The sequence below is a fragment of the Rattus norvegicus genome, chromosome 14 (assembly GCF_021556685.1).
Source record: "Rattus norvegicus strain SHRSP/BbbUtx chromosome 14, alternate assembly SHRSP_T2T, whole genome shotgun sequence".
NCBI lineage: Eukaryota > Metazoa > Chordata > Mammalia > Rodentia > Muridae > Rattus > Rattus norvegicus.
Window position 1 is genome coordinate 7544910 of NC_141547.1, and position 23692 is coordinate 7568601.

The 23692-nt window shown below is 46.3% G+C and overlaps 1 protein-coding gene across 15 annotated transcripts in view; it reads left to right on the forward strand.

The window, feature by feature from the left end:
* The window catches only part of Wdfy3 (WD repeat and FYVE domain containing 3), a 230675-nt gene that overhangs the window by 5938 nt on the left and 201045 nt on the right, over nt 1-23692 (forward strand). For 14 of the 15 annotated variants that reach the window (XM_087582838.1, XM_087582844.1, XM_087582840.1 and 11 more), the window contains 1 exon segment: nt 21260-21348. The gene's annotated coding sequence lies outside the window, so the exon portion shown is untranslated. 15 annotated transcript variants of the gene reach the window in all.

The following is a 23692-nucleotide window of genomic DNA, read 5'->3' on the forward strand; positions in this document are numbered from 1 at the left end:
ACCATAGAGGAACAGGCTGGGTTGGTTCAGAGGATAAAGGCAGGACTGGGGTGCTGTGTGGGTGGGAGGAACGCTTTGTGGTAGAGAAGACATGTGAAGTTGTTGGGGAGAGGAAAGGCTGTAGATCTGAGAGGAGAGTTAATGCTGAGACAGGAGGATGTGTGCTGTGTACAGAGAGAGAAGGAAAGGGCAGGCTACAGAGAGGCCAGAGGAGAGCAGCAGTCCGTGTCCTTTGTAGGGACTTTGATTTCTGAGTGCGAGATTTTTTTGGCCCATGTTGCGTTCTCTGCAGGGGCAGAGACGTGTTCCTGGCTTCCTCCTGAAGGCTCAAAGCATGGCGTCCTCCCTGGCCTCTTATGGTCCACGGGTGGTCTGCTGGGTTAGAGCAGAGAGTCGCTCCTTAGTCTCCTGTTCTTAGGTCAGGGTCTCTGGGGTGTGGAGGGGAGGGCAGGATCTCTTTTCAGTTCCAGAGCTCCGGTTTCAGTGTGTAAATGTTTGTGAAATTATGGAATTGCTGAGAATGGGGTCTGTCGTTGATAACTGGGTAGTGGACACCCTGGGGTGCTGCGGTGAGGTGAGTCATGGCTCCCAGGATGCGGAGTCGGCAGCACCCTGAGGATTTTATACTGTGTGTATGGGTGCTCAGTAAATCCATGTGAGTGGTCAAGTGCAGAGCCACGTGCTGACTCCGAGACTCTTCATCTACTTCCCCCAAGTGGACATCTCCCCAATCCCACAATGCATCTCACCACTGCCTTATCCCCCACACTGATGCCATGCTCAGGAAATGCTACAGTAGCAAAGAGATGGAGACATCACCACAAGCTAAACGTAGGGGTTCATTACAGAGGGTCAGCTCATTCATTCATTCTCCCTCTTGCCTTTTTATACAAGACATTTTTTAGGTTAATTTTTGTATGGCCTCATTAGTCTTTATTTGCAAAACATCGGTAGGTCTAGAATATAAATTCTGCATACCTACATATAGAAACGCGAGTCTTTCAGAATTTTAAAAATTTAGCACCCAAAACGCAGCCAACGGTGTTTCTTACTGTTTCGTTTGGCTGAGCAAGGATTTATCCTGTAGTTTATTTACTCAACCCGGTTGGTTTAGGACTTTGGTGGGGGGGTGGGTGGTTGAGTCTAGATGTCTCAAATTCCAACAGAGACCTTTCAGATCTGGAGCGAGCATTTTAGTCCCATCCTGGGCATTTGCCACCATTTGCCACCTGCAGTTCTAGGCCAGCCGCTTCTAGTCTTCAGACTCCCAAACCCCGAAGTTCCTGCTTTTTTTTTTTAACTTCTGGGGAAGGGCCCTGGGAGACCTCAATGCAGACCCTGCAGAGGCTGTTAAGTCCAGAGGGAAAGCACTCACACCTGTCAGTCATGTGGATCTTGCCTCCCATTACTCTTTAACCAAAAGGCGTCATGTCCAGGAGGCCGAACACAGCAGCTCATGAATACTGGGTTATTGATCTTACATAATGTGTTATAGTTTGACCATCTAAGCGGCTGATTTCACTGAAGACTCCTGGGCTGCTGTTTGTGTTTAGTGCTCCCGTGCGAACAAGGTTTGGGTTTTATTTCTCCGTCAGAGTGGTCTCATGCGCTTGGGGCTTTTCAGTAAAGGTTTTTCTTTTTTTTTTTTTCCCCGTTAAAGTTTTAGCCCCTAGTTAAACTTTTTAACTTTGCTTCCCTTTGTGTATTAGTGTGTTTGAGTGTGCCCTGTGGTTTTACCTGGTGTTAAGGCCCCTCGTCATTTCCGCATCATTCTTCTTGACGGTCCACAACAGAGCAGTGCTGCCCTACCTACTGCAGCAAGGGTGGGGCGTCACCTGGTTCCCGGCCCAGGGAGAGCTGGCTTCAGTGGGACTTCAGTCCGGCATTGGGTGAGATTGGAAGCTGGGCTTAGAAGCTGTAAGTCAGCGAGCTGGTCTGTGGGAAGGCACTATAGACTTAAAGAGTGGTTCTTGCCACTTCCCACTAGATGAGCGTTTACAGAGGTATCTTAGCGGCCCGACCCTTCTATGTATGGTCTTGTCCCTTTAGAGTGTCTCTCAGCCTTCCTGATGCTGCAACCCTGTGTAGTACATTTCCTCAAGTTGTGGTGACCCCCCCTAAACCATAGAGTCGTTTTCACTGTTAATTTTGCCTACTGTATGGATTGTAATGTAAACATCTGTATTTTCTGAAGGTCTTAGGTAACCCCTGTGAAAGAGTCCTTCGAACCCTAAGGGGTTGAGACCCACACACAGGTTGAGAACCGATGCTCTGAGGCCTTTGTTACTACTGTGAAAGATCCGAATTAAAGCTCAGGGGTAAGGCTCCTCTCTCTGCTGTGTGCAGGTCGTCTAGCCTGTCTAACCTCCTCGCCAGCCCTTTTCATTCCAGATCCTCTTCTTAGTACTGACAGCTGAGCTCCTCCCCATAGCCTCAGTTTGCTCGGTTTCTTAAGCCTTTGGTACTTAGTGGAGTGGAGATCATGTGACAAGGTAGTTTCTGACACATCATTGGTATGTCAACACATAATGAATCGTACATGGTCAGTACCAGCGCAGCCCAGCTTCCTCTTCCTGTATGCAGTTTCTTCTTGGTGTAGTTGATATTTCATCTCAGACAGGAGGTTCCTATGGGCCTGTTTCCCGCTGTTCTTCAGCCAGTGTGGACTCTGAGGAGGCCTACCATCTGCATTGGAAAAGAAGAATCTAAAACTTGGCCCTTATTGGGTTTGTTAGAGAGTTGAGCTTAAGGATTTTGTGTTACCTGCTGCTTTTAAACCTGCTCTGACCAAAGTCCCCGAGTAGACAAATCACACATGAGCTGCGATATGGGAAGTGTTCTAATTTTGCAAGGGACTCAGCATTTTTACAAGAATTTCTGCCACTCTGTCTTCTCAAACTGCGGAAATTACTTAGTATATTTTAAGCACAAGTTTGGACACTTTGCCTGTTTTAATTTCACTGAATATTAAAACCGTTTATTACCTTACCGATTGTTTTGAAGTGTTTATAAGTGCACAGAAGTCAGAGAGAGAGAGAGAGAGAGAGAGAGAGAGAGAGAGAGACTCTCGTTCCATCACCCAGCTAACAGCCACGTGCCAGCTGCTTGAGTGACTTACATCCTATTACTAAGAGCATCTGACCTCTTCACTTGGAACAATGTTGGCAGGTGCAGGAATGTGGATGCCTTTGTCCCGTGTCTCCTCTACTAGGCAGCCCAGGAAAGGGGCTTCTTTCCTCCATTTCCTGCTGATAGTTAACTGGGCTAATAGCTGGCTATTTTCAGCTTGGTAAATCTGTCAAAGCCATGGCCAATAGTCATGTAAAAATTTAATTACATGGCATTTTCTCCATAATTCTCCTTTTTTAACAACTTCCTCTTTTAATAAGTACTGAATTGGCTTACTGGGTACTTTCATCCCTAACATGTAAAAGAAGGCAGAGTGAGATATGTTCAGTCATCAGTCGGGGTTAATTACTGTTGGGCATGCTCAGTTTAGAGGAGCTGTTGTGGGGAAGGGAGGGTGTTTGTATCACACTTAGATGAAGCAATAAACACCACCATCACAGACAGTGTCCAGTCAGCACAATGTTGTACTTTAAACATGGCAAGGCATGAAGTTGGTTTTCATTATACATTTGAGTAATATGTACGTAATAATAATCATCATAGAATTATGTAAGCCTTATGAACACTGCTAAGGGCTTGGGATTTAGCGCACTTGGTGGAATCCTTAGGTGGCACACACAAAGCTGTGAGTTATAGCACCCTGTCCCCACAAGCACTGAATAAAATGGGGCACAGTGCTAACATGCCTGCCTCTAATCCCAGCCTGGGGAAGGTTGAGGTTCAGACATTCAAGATCATTCTCTGCTACATTAGCTAGTTCAAGGCCAGCCAGGGCTTCATGAGACCCTGTTTCAAAATTGAAATAAAGTAAAATAAGAAAGGTTGATTGTTACTCTTGGGAAATGTGCAGCATCACTGTTGGGGGTGTGTCTTCCTTGTCTCTTTTCCGTTCCTCTTAGAAATCCCTAGGTAAACTTACCATCAGATTTTGAGTAGCGTCTCAGTATCTCTGACTCTTAATTGTATGTTCTTACCGTATGATAACTGCTTATAGAATACAGGGCTAGGTGACTTGTGTGCCAGAGGCCATGCTTGTTTTAGAAGACCCTGTCCCTCTGTAGCACAAACTGGCCTTGATCTAAAAATCTTCCCGCTTCCGCCGTATGAATGCTGGGATATGCAGGCTTCTCCATCTTCACTGTGCCTGGCATCAACAGCAAAATAAAAACAAGCTCTTTCATTTATATTTGGAGTAATTGTTGTGCATAGACCGCCTAGTAACTTTGGATTCTGTGGTTTTATTTGCGTAACATATACTGACCAAATTAAAAGCAAAAGGAGTTATCCTAGCTGCTTGGGACCCAAATGATACTGTGACCCTTAATATTAAATTCTGTGATTCTTGCTAAATGTATCACTGGTGATGTCAGGACGCACTTATGCAGCTATAGTTTTAGAGCACAGATTAGAGAATGAGTAGTTGCCTGCTATGTACAGAGGTCTGTGGGTACTTACCGAGTTGAGAGGTTACGCTGAGTGATGTGATTGTGAGAACCCTGAAGTGATACTTGGTTTGGGTGACAGGGGAGTGAGAGAGTCTCCTTGGCAAAACCGGTAAGGCTTACTTTATACCAAGATTATAGAAATTAAAGTTTGGGGGCTGGAGAGGTGGCTCAGTGGTTAAGAGCAGTGACTGCTGCTCCTGAGTTCAAATCCCAGCAACCACACGGTGGCTCCCAACCAAGGGTAATGGGATCTGATGCCCTCTTCTGGTGTGTCTGAAGACAGCTACAGTGTACTCACATACATTGAATAAATAAATCTTAAAAAAAAAAAAAAGAAATTAAAGGTTAGTTGGCCTTACTCTTTGAGTCAGAAGAGTCTTAGGGTGGGTATCGTATAACTTAATGAATAGAAACGAAGTCATATGCTTAGCCAAAAACTTTGTGTACCCCGGTACTGTGTGTGGGTGTGTCTGTGCGTGCAAATCCATGTGCACATGTATGGGAGTTTATGCAGAGGCCTGAAGTCAACATCGAGTGTCTTCCTCAGTGGCTCTCCCTTATTTTTGAGACAAGCTCTCCCACTGCCCTGGAGCTCTCCACTAGACTGCTGCCCAGCGAGCCCCAGACTCCACATCCTTACCTCATGGCTCCTGGAGATGGACCAGGGTTTCAGTGCTTGGGTGGCAGGCACTTTACCAATGGAGCCGTGCATCCCTGGGTCCTTTGTTTTCAATTTTATGAATAAAAGAGAACCGCAGTCTGTTCCCTTAGCCGCTCTCCCTTTGCAGTATAATGTATTGTCATCTTTATGTTTTCATTAGAACCCTAGACTTCTTCATTCTGTTCTGTCCCTCGAATCCTTTGGCCTGCACCTTCCTGTTTCCACCACCCCTCCATGTTGTAACCATCACTGAAACTCCACGTGCAGATGGAGTCCTTCATTATTCCCGACCCTCTGTATCTGATTAGTTTACGTAGAACCATGCCCGTTAGCTTTACCTGTGTTGTGACAGATGACAAGGTCTCCTCTTTCAGGGCTGAATTGTTTATGTGTAGATAGGAAGGTAGTTAGCTCGGGTCGACTGGTGTCATATTTGTTGTTTTAAGTCTACTCAGGCATCAGCAGAGACACCTAGATTGTTTGTTTGTAGAAACAGTTGCGAGGTCATTCATGTCTGGTCACATCACAGTGAATCTATAGGTTCCTCTGTTAGGTATCTCAGTTCTTTATATTTCAGAGGGATCTTTGGGTCACAAATAATTCTGATTTTAATTTCTTTTAAAATATTATCATTACTTTATGCACGTGTGTGTTTGTTTCTGTGTGTGTCTTTGTGGGTGTGTGTCATTTATGTGTGTGCCTGTGGAAAGCCAGATGAGGGAGCTGACCTGGAGCTGGAGTTACACATGGTTGTGAGCTGCCCAGTACGGGCTGAACTCAGGTTCTCTGCAAGGGCAGGAAGTGCTCTTAACTGGTGAGCTGGCCCTGTAGCTGCAGTCCTGGTTCGGTTCTGTTCTGTTCTGTTCTTTCTTTCTTTTTAAAGATTTATTTATTTTATGTATGTGAGTACACTGTAGCTGTCTTCAGACACACCAGAAGAGGGCATCAGATCCCATTACAGATGGTTGTGAGCCACCATGTAGTTGCTGGGATTTGAACTCAGGACCTCTGGAAGGGCAGCCAGTGCTCTTAACCACTGAGCCAACTCTCTAGCCCACTGGTTTTAGTTTCTTAAGGAGAATCTGTCCACACTATTTCATGATGGCTGCCTAGTGTCTTCCCTCGGGATCTGTTGAGGGTTAGCTCCCAGACCTGGTAGATATAAAAATCCAACTGTGTTCCAGTTCTTTATAAAATGGTATAGTATTTGCATTTCACATATGCACAGCTGTAGATTATATAACATACCTAAAGTAAAACATCCAGTACCATAGAAACACTAAGTAAACATGTCTTGTCCTGTAGTATTTAGGAGAGAGTTACAAGAAGACAAAAGTTTCTACGTGATCAGTGTAGACACATTTTGTATTTTGTCAGTCAGGTATTGAATCCCAGGTCTCCCAGTCCAGGGAGACCTTCTGCCTCTAAACAGTGTGCTGAGCCCTATCCCCACCCTCCCTTACATGTTTCCCACCCGGGAGTGGTTGAATCCATGGAACCAGAACCTATAGATACATAGTTTCAGTTTATACCTTGAAGGTAGCATAGTGTATTGTATAAAGGGTAGATGTGCTTTGAGAATTTCATTTAATATGTTAACTAAAGAATAAATTAGGTGACATATATTTGGTCAAAATGAAAACTGATATTGCTGGGTTTGTTTGTTTTCCCCTTTTAAAAAAGACTTATCTAGTCATTTCATGTATGAGTACATTGTAACTCACTCATTGGATCCCGTTACAGATGGTTGTGAGCCACCATGTCGCTGCTGGGAATTGAACTCAGGACCTTGGGCAGAGCAGTCAGTGCTTTTAACCGCTGAGCCATCTCTCCAGCCCCTTTTAATTTGGGAAGTTCTAGTGTTTGAAGTATCTCTTTGCATCTCTCTCTTTTTTTTTTTAAGATTAGCACTGAAAGAATTTGGGAGTATTATGGGATGTAGGATTGCTTAATGGTCAGCTTAAATGTCTCAGGGGGAAAAAGAAAGGACAGTTGGGTGAGTGGCAAGTGACAGGAGACAAGGGAGGGCCAATGCCTCCTGTGTAATGGGTTGGTCTGCTTTGGGGAGTACCACAGGGTACCTAGTGCAGCTGAAGTCTATCCTCCCAACCTATGAAGGGTAGACATTTTTGGACTTAGTTGTGCATGTTAATGGGAATTGTCTCACTATATCCACTGCGCTCCCCACCCCCTTCTTCACCGACACCCAGATTAACGTCTGACTCACGGGAGTAAATAATCTCTGTGCCGCCCAGCTAGTGCTGGGTTACATAACCTGCCGGGTTGGCCTAGGTGTGCTAGAGCCTCTCCGAAGGGGACGGGGAAGCTGGGGAAGACATGGCCACTGCTCAGAGCGCTTCAAGCCTTGCGGTCACTGGTGTGGACGTGTGTGCTTGTGACAGGGTAGTGGGCCCACTTGCTGGGAATTCAGCGGCTTGGAGGCAAGTTGTGCATCTCTTTAAAGAAAGAGCTTGACTTCCTCTATGTGGATTTTCATATATTTTGACTTTTTCCTCATCTTGACTAATTTTCTCTTCCCTCTGTTGGGGATCAACCCTAAGGCTTGACCCACAGGAGGAAAGTCCCATAAGGAATATTTCCATTATTATTATTATTATTATTATTATATTATTATTATTATTATCATCTTATTGTCATTACTGATGATTGTTAGAGAAAGGAGCTTTGCATTGGAGCCTCTCTTCTTGATAGTCTGGTAGGTAACCGGCTTAGCCAGACATTACTTGTTATGTTGCATATTCTGAGTCACAGGACTGAGAAGCTCTCCTTTAAGTAAAAGCACGGTTGTAGTGGAAACGTTGTTTGCACCTCTGCATCTAATTGCAACTTGGGTGTTTCTCCCACGTGGTCTCTTAGGTGAGTTGATGGCTGCTTATAACCCCCCCCTTTTTTTTTTATAATATTTTCTCCTCCTGATGGTTGGTTTCCATCAACTTGGCACAGATTGGAATCTCCTGGGAAGCTGTACCCTCAACTGAGGAACTGCCTCTGTTAGGTTGGCCTGTGGACAAGTCTAGGGGACAGATTTTTGATAAATGTTAGATGTGAAAGGCCCAGCCAACCAAAGGTGATGTCACCTCAGAGCAGGTGGTCCTGAGTCAAGTGAGAGACTGGGTTGAGCAAGCTAAGAACAGGCGAGTAAGCAGCTGGCCTCTACAGAAGGGTCTCTGCCTCTGTTCCTGCCTTGGTTTCCCTGTGGGAGGTCTCCACAGGGGACCAGTCTCAGGCTGTAAACAGCAGGGAAGAGGAAGCTGAGGTTGAAGCTCTCTACACACACTGACATTTGTCAGAGTTTGCACTCAGTCAGTCATGGGGAAGGCCTTTCCCTCAACTTGACCTGGGAAGGCACTGGGGTCCTGGACACAGCCATGCTCTGTCAAACACTACATGTTCCCTCTGGACTTCATCTGCTTTCCACAGGAAAACAGGGGAGTATAGAATTAAGTGAAAGAGAGTTGCTCCATAAGAGGGTGAGTGTGAACAGAGCAAGTGTGTGTGAGGGGCGTTGGCCTGTGGAGCCATAGGGACCCGTGTGAGTACAGGGTCCTCCCTGGTGGCAGGATGAGTGTGTGACACACCTTTGCTACCACCCGGATCCTTTGCCTCAAGCACATTTCTATTGTGTCCACTTGATAGGCGGAAACTGTGAAGTGGGTCTGATGCTGTTCCTCTGTGCACAGCACGCTCGGCCTGTCAGCTGCTTTAGATTAGGAAGAATTAGCAGCACAGCAGCCTCCGCTCCCGAGTGCCCTTGGCTTCCGGTCTCACCCGTGTTTGGAATTCCAGATTCAGCCTGTTACACTTGTCCCACAGCTCTGGTCTCCTGGGGCCTCTGGCAAATACACGTACTTTCCTCTCTGAATCTTGGCTACTTGGTGTTTAGTGCTTTATACCGTAGAGGACCTCATTTCTTGTTTGTTCTTTAGATGGTATCTTGCTTGTAAAGAAAGCCAGTGACCAGAGCAACTCCAGCAGGACTGTCCTCGTGACCAAATAGAATTATGGTAAAAATGGTAGGAATTCCATTGGAAGGCCATCGTGGGCTTATAAGTCTAATGAGTTTTAGTCATTCATTCATGCTTTATTTTATTTTGAGACGGGGTCTCACTGTGTAGCTTTAACTGGCCTGGAAGGAATTTTCTATGTAGACCAGGCTGATCTCAAACTCCCAGAGGCCCCACCTCTGCCTCCAGAGTGCCGGGACAAAAGGAGTGAGCCACCATGCTGGAAAAAAAAGAAGTCAGCATTGATGCAGCGACATTGGTTTCTGTGACCACAAATGTACACCATCTTATCGTTCTTGTTTACCTTGTCTGTTCTATATCGTGACTTCTGCTGAAACTTGGGAATCAGATGGTCATCTTGATACTTTTATACCCCCCACCCACCCCCCACCTCCCACACACATACACACCACACCACTTTTTTTTCTCTGTATTTACAGTCTGTAGTCTGGTGATTGAAAAATGAGTAAAACTTGGTCTGGAAACATCCAGCCACTCTTCCTGCATTGTTTTGCTTTTGTTTTAATCAAGCAGAATTTCAGTTTCACACAATGTTTCCTTTTCCTTTCTGTTTATCTAGTTGTATTTCTAAATTTTTGGTGTTTACTTCTTGTTGCCTTTTGTGAAAGCTTTGTAGTATTTGTTCTTGGCCAGAGCACGGTGGTAAGTCTCAGAGCTGTTTCAGAGCTGGCTAGACGGTTGGGGTTACACTGGATGGGCTAGACTGAGTGACACGAGTTACAGCCAGTCTAGCCAAGTACAGGTGCTAAGGGGCCTCCTTGGTAGCCATGGCAGCGGCAAAGCGGCTGAGAATAGTGCAGCTCTGGGATTCAGGTGAAGACACACATGGAGTGTCTGTACAGGTGGCGGCTAGCTAGCTCTCTGTATACCCTGGGCTGCGGGTTATGGTTTACAACCACTCTTTGGGTTTGGGGCTGGTAACGCATCCTGGTCTTTGGAATGGTTGAGACAGGGACCAGAGTAGAGACCTCTAAAACAAAACAAAACAAACAAACAAACAACTACAAAACCAGACAAACAAACCCCAGAAGTCTGCTTCTACTAACTTAGCTGTTGAACAGGGTTAAGATAGTGAAGCAGGAGCAGACGGCAACAGTGTAACAGTTTAGAAATCCTAGCCACCCACCTCAGGAGCAGAGGAGAAGCAGCGGGATGTCTGTCCAGGTTGCCATTCTTTTCTGTCAGGTGCCTTTTCCGGGTAAGATTAGCTCCGGAGTTAATCAGTGACCACCCTTCTGCTCTGTTGGCATCACGAGACCTCCGAGAGTGCTGACTTTTTCCAGTGCTGCCTTCAACCGGGAACTGGTGCTCACAGACAGAAGTAAGCTCTGTGGTCGATGTGCTTCCTTGCAGAATTTCTAGGAGGATGTGAGAAAGCACTTGGGGCCTCTGGCCCTGATGTCGCAGCTCTGGAGGCGAACTCGCATGTGGAGTGACAGGAAGCATGGTTGTGAGGCCACTCCATGGTGAGTGTGAGTGAGCTTCTGGGGTCCCGCAGAGCAGACTTTTAGTTGCACTTGGTGGAGAGAGGGACCACATGGGAATTCAGGAGCAAGACCTGTTCTGGGTGTTATTAGTAGGAGTTCCTTGGTCATTGTTGAGACGGAGTCTGTGGCCCAGACTGGATTTGGAGTTACTGCTTTCCTGCCTCAGCCTCCAGGTGTTGATTACTGGCGTGTGTTTCTACATTGAGGGGGTAAGAGGGTGGGTGATGGCGATAGTTTTTAGACATAACCTTTCCCCAGGCTCCTGACATGAACGTTGCTCTGCTGGAAAGATTGAGTTGGATCAGTCCTGTTCAGGTCAGGATTGGCCCTGTGAGAGTAGAGATAGGATACCTGGCCAAGAGCCTGGGGTTCGTTCTTTGTGCACTGAGGGCCGTCCCCAAAGAAGCAGAAATCAAAATTGCCCTTCCTAGCAGTGGTTAGAATGTCTCCTTGGTAACCCCATTTTTTTGTTCTGTTGCTGCTTATTACTTACAAAGAGACATAGCCCTGCCAGCTTATCTCTTTTGTTTGTTTGATTCATGGTTATTTGAAACAAGGTTTCGAGGTTTAGCCCAGGCTGGCCTGGGACTCCTGGTAGTGCTCCTGCCTCAGCAGTGTGCACCAGATCACTAACCAGGGGCTAAGCTGTCGGCTTGGGCAGCTTTTCCTGTGGAAGGAAACCCAGGTGCAAGCTGACGTGGCCCAGCAAGAGTCAGAGTCGGGGTAGCACAGACTGGGCAGTTAGCAGGCAATGCCAATGTCCTTGTTTCTTGGCATTGCATATGGCAACTGTTTTTTCTGTGTGATGGAAAAAAATGTATTTAGAGAAAGATCAGAGGTCCTTGCTGCACTCTGGGACCAGTAGGGAAGTACATGGTGGCTGAAGCCCTCAAAATGTCTGTCTTGACAAATCCCAAACCAGTTCACTCCAGACTCGATAACTTGCTCTCTGCTACGGTTTTGGCTTATGAGGGCCATGTCCCTAAGCAGGCCAGCTCGGTTTTTCAGTCCCCAGAGGTTTCTTGGTCTTCCCAGACCCAGGGTACAGAGGCAGATTTCCCTTAATAGTCAGAGAAGGCAGCCAGTTCATGCATGTGCTTCCTTTCTCTTCTCTGTGTGTGGTGGCATTTTATCCCTTTCAGAATTGAAGATGGTTTCATTGGTTAAGTATCTAGGAGTTGGTCTGTCACGTTGGGTCCTTAGCAAAAAGTCCTAGGGGCAACAATCCCAGTATTAGGTAGACAAAGGTAGTAGGATCCCAAGGCCAGGTTGGCCAACTGGTCTACCTTCATCAGTGAGCTCCAGGTTCTATGGGAGACCTGCCACAAGATAGCTAGATAGATGACACAAGATAGATGACACAAGACAGACAGACAGACAACTGACAAAGGCACCCACTATTGACCTCTGTGCCTATGTGCACACAACAGTTACTGTGTACTTACCCACCAAACCTATGCTTGTTTGCTAGCTTTCTTTTAAATTGAGTTGATGTTTTGTTATATATGTCGAATACCAGTTTTTCACATTTCACAAATGTTTTCTCCCAGTTTATAGCTCCTTAATTATATAAGTGCTTTTTAAAGAGTAGACATTAATTTTGGTGGTCATAGGCAGGGTACCAGGAACATGAGAAAGCTGGCCACCCTGCATCTGTAGTTGGTTGACAGAGATGAATTCCAGTGCTGCCTTTCTCCTTTCCCCTTTTTATTTAGTCTGGAACCCAGCTCTGTATGGCGCCTCCCACATTGAGGGTGAGTCTCCCCAGCTCAATTAAACCTTCCTGGAAACACCCCCATGGGCACACCTAGAGGTGTGTTTCATGGTGATTCTAAATCCAGCCAAGATAGCAGTGAAGATCGGCCACCATAGCTCTACCTTGTCAGCTTGGTGCTTTCTATCACAACATTACACCCTGGCCACCAATGTTTCCCTTTTATCTCGATATAAAATTCTCTTAGTCCTCAGTTGTAGGACTCCATAGCCCTCAGTCTTTGTCAGTGCCAGTACTGTTCAAAAGTCTCTTCTAACACTCAGACTGATCTCATAATCATGAGTCTCTATTAAAAACGAACAGGGGACATGCATTTAATGCACACAGTAAACATTCCCACTTCAAAATGATGTAATGGGCAGATAGCGAGCAAACTTGTGCAATACCAAACAGTCCTGCTCCATACCTGGTGACCGGGTTTGACCCTGTGATCACCTGGGTCCCGTAGGCAGCTGAGTCCTCCAGCTCTGCCGCCCACTGTAAGGAGCAGCTCTTACACTTGATGTCTGCAGCTTTCCTCGGAGGACGTCCCATGGCCATGGAGTCAGGAGTGTCAGAGACACACCAGATTAACAGTCAGACCCGTGAGCCACCGAGTAATTTGTATGGCTGGTTTCGTCTTTCGTTTATTTTTTTATTTTTATTTTTGGGATACCAGGTCTCACTCTGTATCCCGGGCTGCATAATTCTACTGTGTGCAGGGTTTCTGCTTTCATTGCTTGAGGCTGGAGACTTTGTTTTTCCTTCACGGTTAATACCTTCAGATATGCGTGTGAGTTTTGGCTCGCTAATATTTTGTTGAAAGTTCTTGATGTGCGAATGCACGGGGCGTTGTTTCCAGTCATCCCTTCTCTTACTGTCTAGCTTTGTTGTCATGGCATTGCTGCTGTGTAAGATTTGTAGAGATCTTCAGCCTGGATGGCGATGCTGTCATTTGTGAGTAGAAGGGAAACAAAAGTGTACACACGTCTGCTTGAATTTATCAAGAGAAGGGATAAAGGGAGGTGTTGTGGTCAAAGGTTTAGGGAAGGGAGTGGCAATTGAAAGTTACACCTTTTTATATACTTTTTCAAGCCTGCTACTTTTAATATTTCAGATGAGAATGGGAGTTGGGAAAATCCCGAATTGTCAAAAATAAGCGAACCAGGTTACATTTTCAATTAGTAATCTAAGTTACTTATTAGCACTGCTGAAGCATTTACCCCTCAGCTTGAACGGAGGCGGAGGAACAAAAGTCCTGAACTCTTTCTAGTGTGTTTAGTATTTGCACTCATGTGGACAAAATACTTTAGGGACATTGTTAGGTATCTTGAGGATTGAGTTTTGACTTTTGAAGTTGTTGGAACAAAGGTCTCCTTGAGAAAGGAGAGATGTATAATATGGGATAGGAGGAGGCAAATATAAATTTTTGGGGGATGAATTATAGTTGAAGACACTGGTTTATCTTTTGTGTTTTAAAAACCAGTATATATCTATCTATCTATCTATATATTAATCCATATCATAATAAACTGAATAATAAGCAAATGAGTGGGGGTCGGCTCTTGCTGAAGTAGGACTCAAGTTTAAGAGCTGGGCTGTCACTGTCACTTTGTAGCCAAGTAGCATGTCTGGTGATGTTTAGTGGCCTCGAGGATGTAAACAAAGGCAGGGGGACACCGACCAGGGGCATGGATTCCCATGCTCTTAAAGCATTTCCCTACCGTCTTAGTTTGGTTTTTAACTACTGTGACCAGACACCATGAAAACAATGAGTTGGGCCTGGCTTCCAGTTTCAGAGGATCAGTCCGTTGAGAAGCTTGACAACATCCAGGCAGACATGGAGCTGGAGGAGCCGAGAGGTCTACATCTTGATCTGCAGGCAGCAAAGGAGACCGAGTGCCACACTGGGCATGGCTTGAGTATAGCAGACCTCAAAGCCCACCCCCACAACGAAACACTTCCTCTAACAAAGCCTCACCTCCTCCAACAAGGCCACACCTCCTAGTAGTGCCACTCCCTGTGGGCCATGCATTCAAATACTTGAATCTATGTGGGCCATACCTATTCAAACCATGGCACCCACAGACTGTGGGATTTGTAGCAAGGAATGCACAGCAACAATATGGAACTGATGGTCACCGTGTGACTGCACTTACGACACCCCAAAGGGACACATCCTCATCTGTGCCCGAAGTGACCTGACCTCAGACTGGGAGCAAGGGTCATGCAAATCCTAAATCAGAAATGTTGCACTTTTTAAGGAGGAGCAGATGGGGAGGGGCTGTGTTTTAGGAATAAGTAAACTCTGTACATGACCAAGGCTGCAGAGTGAGCCTTATTCCCGTGAAAGGCTGGGAGGGCAGAATAAACCAGCAGTATGACATGCGATCTTACACTGGATGAGAGCCGTAGGGGACAGTATTGGATCACTTGAGGAATTTGACCACACAGACCAAGAAATAGATAAAGGTTTTATAATGACTTCAATCAGCTGGAGTTGATGGCTGTGGTTTGTCTATAGAGCAAAGTACCTACCTCTAAAGAACAGCACGGTCTAGTGAGGAAGCCAAGGGCTGTGATGCGCATGGCCCACGGGATTCATTCCGGGCGGGTTGGAGGTGGCTAAGAACAGATAAACACAGATTAAAGGGGGTTGCTGATAATAGCTGAACCTGGGTGTGATTCTGCCTTTTGTGTCCTCCAACAGCCCCTGTAAAGTTCGAAATTATTTCCAAGCAAAATATCTGAAACATTAAAGACAATCCGGCCTTTATTTCAGACCTTTCTCATTTACAAAGACCTCGTTTCTTTGTCTGGAGCTGGGATTCGGAAGGAGCATTTTTTACAATATTTCCCTCTGTTTCGGTGTTGTGAGCTACCCTTGTTAAATGTGGCAGTGGTTAGTGGAAACCAAGCCATTCTGTGGGCTGTGCAGCCTCAGTGTGGGGGTGGGTTTTACCAGTGTGACCGAGGTGACACCTGCTACGGCAACGGCTGTCGTCAGGATTGTCATTGTCTCATATTTTAAAGACATTTTAGAATGGTCAACTTGTATTTAAAAAGTGCCATGAGTTTATAGCTCTTTACTCCCCTAATAGCGATGAACTTGCTTGATGAACTTGCTTATTAATTACCTCTCGCTGTTACCCTCTCCCCTTTGCCAGGCATTGACGGTGTAACATCACACAAAACAAAGTTTCTGCTTTCATGGGGTTTAGTTTTTTATGTGTGTTGGGGAAAGGAAAAGTTTGGAAGAGCCGGGAGAAATCAGCTGGTAACGTTGGAGAAATATCAGAGGAGGGATCTAGGGAAAGCCAGAGCTGACTCAGGAGGAATACCCAGGAGGCATTTCAGCAGTGACTTAGAGATAGGAGGGAAAGGCTGTGAAAAAATGTCTCATAAAGACGCCTCTAGACAGAACAGCAAGTGGAATGGCCATGTGGCGTGATGTGCTCAGTTTGCAGGAAGTGTGAGCAAGTTGTGGGAAGTGGTGTTGGGAGCTCAGCGGATGTCATATTGGGTCTTCCGTGACTGCGCCGGTTCCTACCGTGAGGCAACGAGAGGGTGAGATAGGGGTGTTTCTCACGTTGTATGGTGTAGGCTGTGTGGTCTGATCACCCTCACTACGTTGACGAGAAGGGACTGGAATAGTCGTGTAGACATTGGTTGGTCAGCTCCTAAGCTGGTAGAAACTCGAGAGGGAGGATGACGCAGACGTCGAGGTGCCCAGGTACTGAGGGAAGTAGCAGACTCGGGGTTTACTTTGGGAACAGTCAGTAGCAGCGTTTGCTGATGGAGTACGGGGAAGGGACCGGAACCAGAACTCCTGAGGTTGGGAAGAGGGGGAATCAGTCAAGGAGGAGATGGGGAGGCAAACCGAGAGTGTGAGCAGCAGGGAAGGGAAGCACGCCAGAGTGCGGCAGACATGCCAGGTGCTGCCCATAGCTCAAGAGGGATGGGGTCTGCCGGCCTTCAGAGTTCACGGTGTAGGTGATGGGAAAGGCTTGTGTATTGTCTGGTAACTGAGGACCTGTCTTGAGAGGAGACAGACAAGGGATTTAACAGCACTGCTCCTCCTCAGCAGGAGGCTGACGCCTGCAGTGGCAGAGGTTAGACCACCTGTGTCCTGAGCGGACGCAGTGGGAGGTGGGTGCTGTCAGCCCCTGCCCAGGTCGGATGGTCTGTGGGATCAGGTGAGCATGTGGACGGCACAGATTTCGTGTGGCTCTGTCGTTTGTCCCCTGTGTGCTTTTCATTATATGATCTGGCAGGTGTCCCACAAGGGCCATGAGAGGTTATAAAACTGCTTATTAAAAGTTTCTTTCAAGAAAATGGGCATTTTGTTATTATTTGATGCTCCACTTTGTTTAAACCCAGAGACCCCTGAAAATTGCTAAAGACTGAGAAACAGTATCATCCCCACTGATCTACAAACTGAAGAGTTTGATTGTTTTTTAGCCTCTTAGACTTTGCTGGGTGAACCCTTGTGTTTAGTGACACGGGGTTCCATGAGACAAAGGTGTAGCTAAGTCTGGACTTCAGGCGACTGCTTCTAACTTACATGATTTAGTTTGGAAATTCAGATTTTTATGTATGAGCATTTGTGCATTTAAAAAAAAATACTCAACCTTTGATATCGTACCAGATTTATCCTAAAGTGGAAGCAGGCAAAGCATGAAATAAATATATGTACGTTTATAAGGGTCAGAGTTGAAATACTGTCTAACTTGTGGCCTGTTTAGAACTTGGCACCTTGCAGTTGGGTTGTGCACTGTGGTTGGAACGCACCTGCATCATTTCCTAAGCGTTTCTTTTGGCTGAGCCTACACTGAAATCAAAGCTTAGAAGGCTCCATCAGCTGGGTAGTATTTTATGTCTGCGTCCCACAGTGTCTGTAGATTGCACGCTGCTCATCAGGATGGACTGACGAGAGGTTGGCACTCTAGCTTGCTGTCTCCAGTTGCCTGGCTTCCGGCTGCCTCTACTTCTACTTATCTGCTATCTGCTTGGGCCTGGCCACTGAGAACTGGCCAAACCAGATAATCTGCACCCAAAGCATGTGTAAGAGAAGAACAACCATTCAGGAAGAGAGTGAGCAAAAGATAGGGAAAGGCCGGGCTGGAGAGGTGGCTCAGCAGTTAAGAGCACTGACTGCTCTTCCGGAGGTCCTGAGTTCAATTCCCAGCAACCACATGGTGGCTCACAACCATCTGTAATGGGATCCGATGCCCTCTTCTGGTGTGTCTAAGACAGTGTACTCATATACATAAAATAAGAATTTTAAAAAAAAGATAGGGATAGGCCTTTCACCAAAGGGAAAGCATGAATTCACCAAAAATATAGTCAAATGTGCACCATCATTAATGAGCAAGAAGATGCCAGTCTAATCCATTTTATATCCTCCAAGTAAGGAAGTGAACGGGTGTGGCTAAATAGGGATGGTTATAGAGCGTAACTGCTGAGCACATTGTGGGGAGTGCATTTGGTGTCATCATGAAAATTGTATGGACGAGTCTTGGAAATGTAATATTGAATGAAAGTATTGAGTCTTGTAAGACAAGGTCTGTTTTTTTTTTTTTTTTTTTTTTGGTTCTTTTTTTTTTCGGACCTGGGGACCGAACCCAGGGCCTTGCGCTTCCTAGGCAAGTGCTCTAACCACTGAGCTAAATCCCCAACCCCGACAAGGTCTGTTTGATGTCACTGACTTACATCCTTGAGTTGGGTCGGTTACCTAGGTGTTCTGCATTTTGTTTGTTGTGTGAGCATGTAGACCAGGCTAGCTTCCAGTTTGCTGGGTAGCTGAGGAAGGCCTTGAATTCTTGAATACTCAGCCTCCACCTCCCAGGCTGCTGTTGCCAGTGGACGTGGTTCACTGGGTCTCACTGTAGAATGGCCCTGTGCTCTGTAAATGGACCCCGGTGTAGTGACTATCTCCTTGGTTAAAAACATCACATTTTTGTTTTGCTATTTTACATGTATATGCTGGGAAAGTTCTGGAGCTTGTCTCCTGTTCCACATGTCATAATTCTCCTGAAATGCACGCTGAAGAATTAAGGAAAACATGTCCATTCAGTTTTCATCTGGTAGGATTGAGAGACTTAAGCCCGGTGATTTTCCTGCTATTGCTTTCCTTTGGGTTGAACTAAATATTTACAAATAATCGTTGTAGGTAGCAAATATAATTAAGGCTGGGCCGTCGTTCTCTTAGTAGTTGCCTAGCATTTCTGGGTGTTGGGAACGAAATACTGAATGAAACTGTTAAGTCCTGTAAGACAAGGGCCATGTGATATCGTTTCTGTGGATTTGTTTGTGGAATCCCCAGCATTCTGTGAATGAACTGTGAGGGCTCACTCCTATAATCCTCGCCCTTCAGAGGTGGACACCGGGATCATCTGTAGAGGGAGTTCAAGCCCAGCCTCTGTGCATAAGACCTGATTATTAAGCCATACTCTGAAGACAGAATTTAGGACACATGTTCATCACTTCTCGTTTCTCCCCTACTGGCATTTGAACTCCTTATACTGCTATTAAGTTGCTCCGTTTAAAGGCTTCTCCCTCAGTAAGCTGGTACGTGCTTGTCTACTTCTGATACAGCATACAGCTGAGACTTGTGGAAGATGCGATACAGTATTTTAAAAAGGAATGTTTATTATGTGAGCCTGTGTCTGGGGGAGGGCTGCCTCTGTGCTATGGCATACTGTCCGAGTTCATGTTTCCTTGCTGTGAAGAGACACCATGACCAAGGCAACTCTTATACAAACGTAATTGTGGCTGGCTTACAGTTTCAGAGGTTGGGTCCATTGTCATCGTGGTAGGAAGCATGGCAGCGTACAGACAGACATGGTGCTGGAGGAGCTAAGAGTTCTACATCTTGATCTGAAAGCAGCCAGGAGGAAACTGATTCTTCTTCACTGGGCGGAGCTTGAGCACTAGGAGACCTCAAAGCCCAGCCCCACAGTGACACACTTCCTCCAACAAGGCCACACCTCCTAATAGTGCTACTCCCATGGGCTGAGCGTATTCAAACCACCGCACATGCTTCCGAAGTCAGGACAGCTTGCAAGAGTTGGCTGTCTTCTTCCACCATATGGGTCCTAGGGTTGTATCCAGGTCATCACGTTAGGGACAAGGTGCCTTTCTTTCTAACTTTGCCTTCTAATGAAGTAAGCAGCAGCCAAACTTGGTTGGCGTAATGGTATATGCCTGTAATTCCAACACTTAGAACAGGCTAGACTGGGTTGCACAAGACCTTATCTCAACAAATAAACACAAATAAAAATCCTAGCAACAATAAAAAACACCAGCGAAGGAGTGAGGTACTCGTCACAACTAGATTATCCTTGAATAGGTGTTTACATGGTAGTTAACTGATTTCTGTTTGAATTGCTGTATTATGGTCAAAGGGTTTAACAAGGTTTTTGATCCAGTCTAGTAGTATGCAGAAAAGCAGAATGTTTGGTAACCATGACGATGCTTCTGGAGGCACAGAATACTGGTCAAGAGTAAGAATGGTGTTAGGAGGTTTGGAATTAGTGCAGGCTACTCATTCCTGCAGACGGGAGACGAGACCAGGGAAGTAATTTAAAACCGTGGAAAGTTTCTAGAGCAGAGTTGGTGTTGCCCCAGGCCTAAACTCCATATCCGTATGCTAGGGCTCTCCTACTGAAATATGGGCTCACAAATCAGAGAGGTCCTCAGGTAGTCTGTGTGATGTGGCCAGAGTGTGACCGGCGAGGGAGGATGGGGATTTCCTGGTTTTAAATCTGCGCACATCCAATCAGCTCTCTATTTGGTTTACCTTCCGATGCCTGACAATCGCACCTGGGGAAATACTCTTTGGTTCTTTGGCCTTTTATCCTCCCCAAAGGGGAGAGGAGACAGTGTGCTCTGTGTTATGCCCCCAAGGGGTGGAGCTAGGGTTAGGTCTGCCCCGACCCTGACCATGGTGCCAGCACAGTGTCTTACGTAACTTCTCCAGGTCTCAACTTTTTCACCAGCGAAAAAAGCCAAACTGGGTGATTTGGAGTGAATACTTGAATTGACCTACTTTTTGTGGATTTTTTTTTTAAAGCACATCAGCTATATTTCTTTTTTAAAAGCTTCTTTTTACATTTTATATATTCACTGTACATGCGTGCACACATGCCTTTGGCAACCTTGTGGAGGTCAGAGGAGGGCTTGCAAGTATCAGTTCTTTCCTTCATAGGTTCTAGGGTTCAGACAAAGGTTATGGTTGTCAGGTTTGGTGGCAAAGCACCTTTACCTGCTCAGCCATCTTGCTGGCCCCCTTTTCACTGGTGTTTTTTTTTTTTTTTGTTCTTTTTTTCGGAGCTGGAGACCGAACCCAGGGCCTTGCGCTTCCTAGGCAAGCGCTCTACCACTGAGCTAAATCCCCAACCCCTTTTTTTTTTCTTTTTTGTTTTTTTTTAAGATTTATTTATTTTATGTATGTGAATACACTGTAGCTGTCTTCAGACACACCAGAAGAGGGCATCAGATCCCATTACAGATGGTTGTGAGCCACCATGTGGTTGCTGGGATTTGAACTCAGGACCTCTGGAAGAGCAGTCAGTGCTCTTAACCACTGAGCCGTCTCTCCAGCCCTATCACAGATTGTTTTAAAAGCTGCTTATCTCCCTGAAGTGGCGTATTCTGAGGTGCTAAGGGAGCAGAGAGGGTGCTGGGTGAGCTGGTATGCTGAACACGAGCTAAATCTCGCCCTTTGTCTCTCACAGGTGTGACACTTCCCGACATCTGCTTCAGGAAGAACGTGCCTGTCACTCCTGTCTTCGCAGATTCATGCCAGCCCAGCACACAGCGTCAGGTCAGTTGTAGGGCCTCAGAAAGGACAGAGGGATGGAATCCTTGAGACACAGCATGTCTACCGAGCTGGGATTCAGAAGAACCAGGTTTCAATCCCGCTTCATCCCTGCGAGCCGGGTCAACTAGGGAAAGCCATTTTCCCACCACGACAGTTAATATTCTCATCCAAACTAGGTATCTTGGGATTCACCATCTTCGGCGACAAGTGTGCCTTTAAATCAGTATTTTTGTTGTGGGTACCTACCTGTAAATGACAAAATTAGGTGTTAGAAACATTTCCTTTATCTCTTTCCTGGAAACTGCCATTGAGTTCTGATGGACTAACACATCAGAAAACTAAATTATAGCTGACTGTTAGTGCACTGACCTTGAGGGGCTTCGTAGCCTAGCAACAGGACCTGCCCACTGCAGAGCTTCAAACACCCAGTTGCCTGACCTGTCACTCACCCTCCTGACTTGCTGACTGGGAGCTGAGGCTCTCTGCCTCTGTCCATCATCAGAGAATATTACACCATCCCTGGCCCCTGGGAAAGATCAAAATTCAAAATCAAAAGCGAGGTTTGTAGGAGACGGGTACTGTTTGAGCCGCAGCGAAGTCAGCAGCAGGGTGCGGGGACCATCTGTAGTTACGTCAAAGCGCAGCCTCTGTAATCAGCTACGCTGCTCCCACTGAGAGTGACCGGGTTGAGTGGAAAATGGCATTGTAATGTACCTGTGAGTCCCAGGACTCAGCGACTGCCTTGACTGGTGTTCCACTAACTGTGGGCTTTTACTTTTTCATGACTTTCAGCCCTTTGGTAATGGTTTTTACTTAAGAGATGGTGCCTTTCTGGTCATGGTAGTTCTCTGCTGGTCAAAAATCCCTCAACTGAAATTAGCTTAACCACAAAGGGCAGGGTGTCAGGCTTTTGGGGGTGCTCCAGACACACGTCCATGGCCAGAAACACAGCCGACTAACACAGACGACTAACACGACTAAACACAGAGGCCTAAGGACAGAGCTCTCAGCAGAGGGCCTGTCTGCTGCACACACAGGTGTTTCCCTGTCCTCTGCACACAGCTGTGCTCACCTTTCACCGTCTGCTGCACACACTGTCTTTTGCTGTCTCCGGCACCTTGCCGTCTTTAGCCCATCCTTTGGACAGAAGCACACTTAGTCACTGTGTCTTAGTGTAGACTCCCCTGGCAGGCTTTTCTACCAGGTACCAACCTACACTTGCCAGGGTCCAGCATTCCTCACGCAGCCCCAGGCAGGCTTAGGAGAGCCACATTTAAAATCTAAAATCACCTGACTTCTTCCTCCTGACGTGTGGTTACAGTAGTCGGCCAGTGCCCCTCAGCAGACAGGCCCCGAAAGCTCACTGGAGCAGCACATGTTGACATTCAATTCCCAGCACCAACTGAGGAGTCTTGAAAAGTTCAGGGAAGGAACTCAGAAAATCCCAGGCGAATTTGCGAATACACATACTGACTGTGAAACTCAAAGTGCTGGGGGGGGGGGGGTGTAAGAAGTTTCTGTCATCAGAAAAGACAGTGGTGAAATAAAATCGCGTGGCTAATGCTTTAGAATTTAAAGTTATAATTCGGTTTTCCTTAATTTTAAGAAACGATGGTTAAAACTTAGGACCCAGGAGGTCTAGATGAGCCTCCATTGTTGGTAGAGCACCCGTCCGGCATGGTTAAGGCCTTGAGTCTGGTCTTCTTCACTGTAGATAAACTAATGCCACTAAGTAAGTAAGTAATTTAAGGCTCAGGAATATCGATAATCTTCGTCAGACCTTTATCTCTTGCTGTGGAACTTTGTGTAGTCTTTCCCGTTCCTGTAGGCTTTAAGTAATGCCTCGTTCGCACACCATCTCGCTGAGCTGAATTTTAAATCCATTGTACTCTCCACAGATAGAGCACTGACTTGGAGAGCAATGTGTCCGTTGACCTCCACTAGTCAATGAAAATCAACCCCCGTGGAGTGTCCCTGGTGGTATGAGTGGGAACCCAAACTATTTAGCTCATGGCCTGGTTGCTGTCAACTGTCTGTTTGGGGCGGGTTTCCTGAGCTCTTCTCATTTTGCATTGGACGTGGCTTTGTTCTTGGTTGTTAACAGAACAAAGTGTCTGGTGCCATGGTCGCTCACAGGCAGCCTGGCACAGTCGGTGAGAGAGCTTTGCTTGACCTGGGAAATGGAGCAGAAGAGACACAGGGATGCACTTCTCCTCGTGGCCTGGCCAAGGATGCCAGCCGTGCCCCCCCCCCCACTGCTTTTTGTTTGTTTATTCATTTTATATCCCAATCTCAGCCCCCACCCCTTTTCCCAGGCCCACCCTTACAAATTCCTTCCCACTATCCC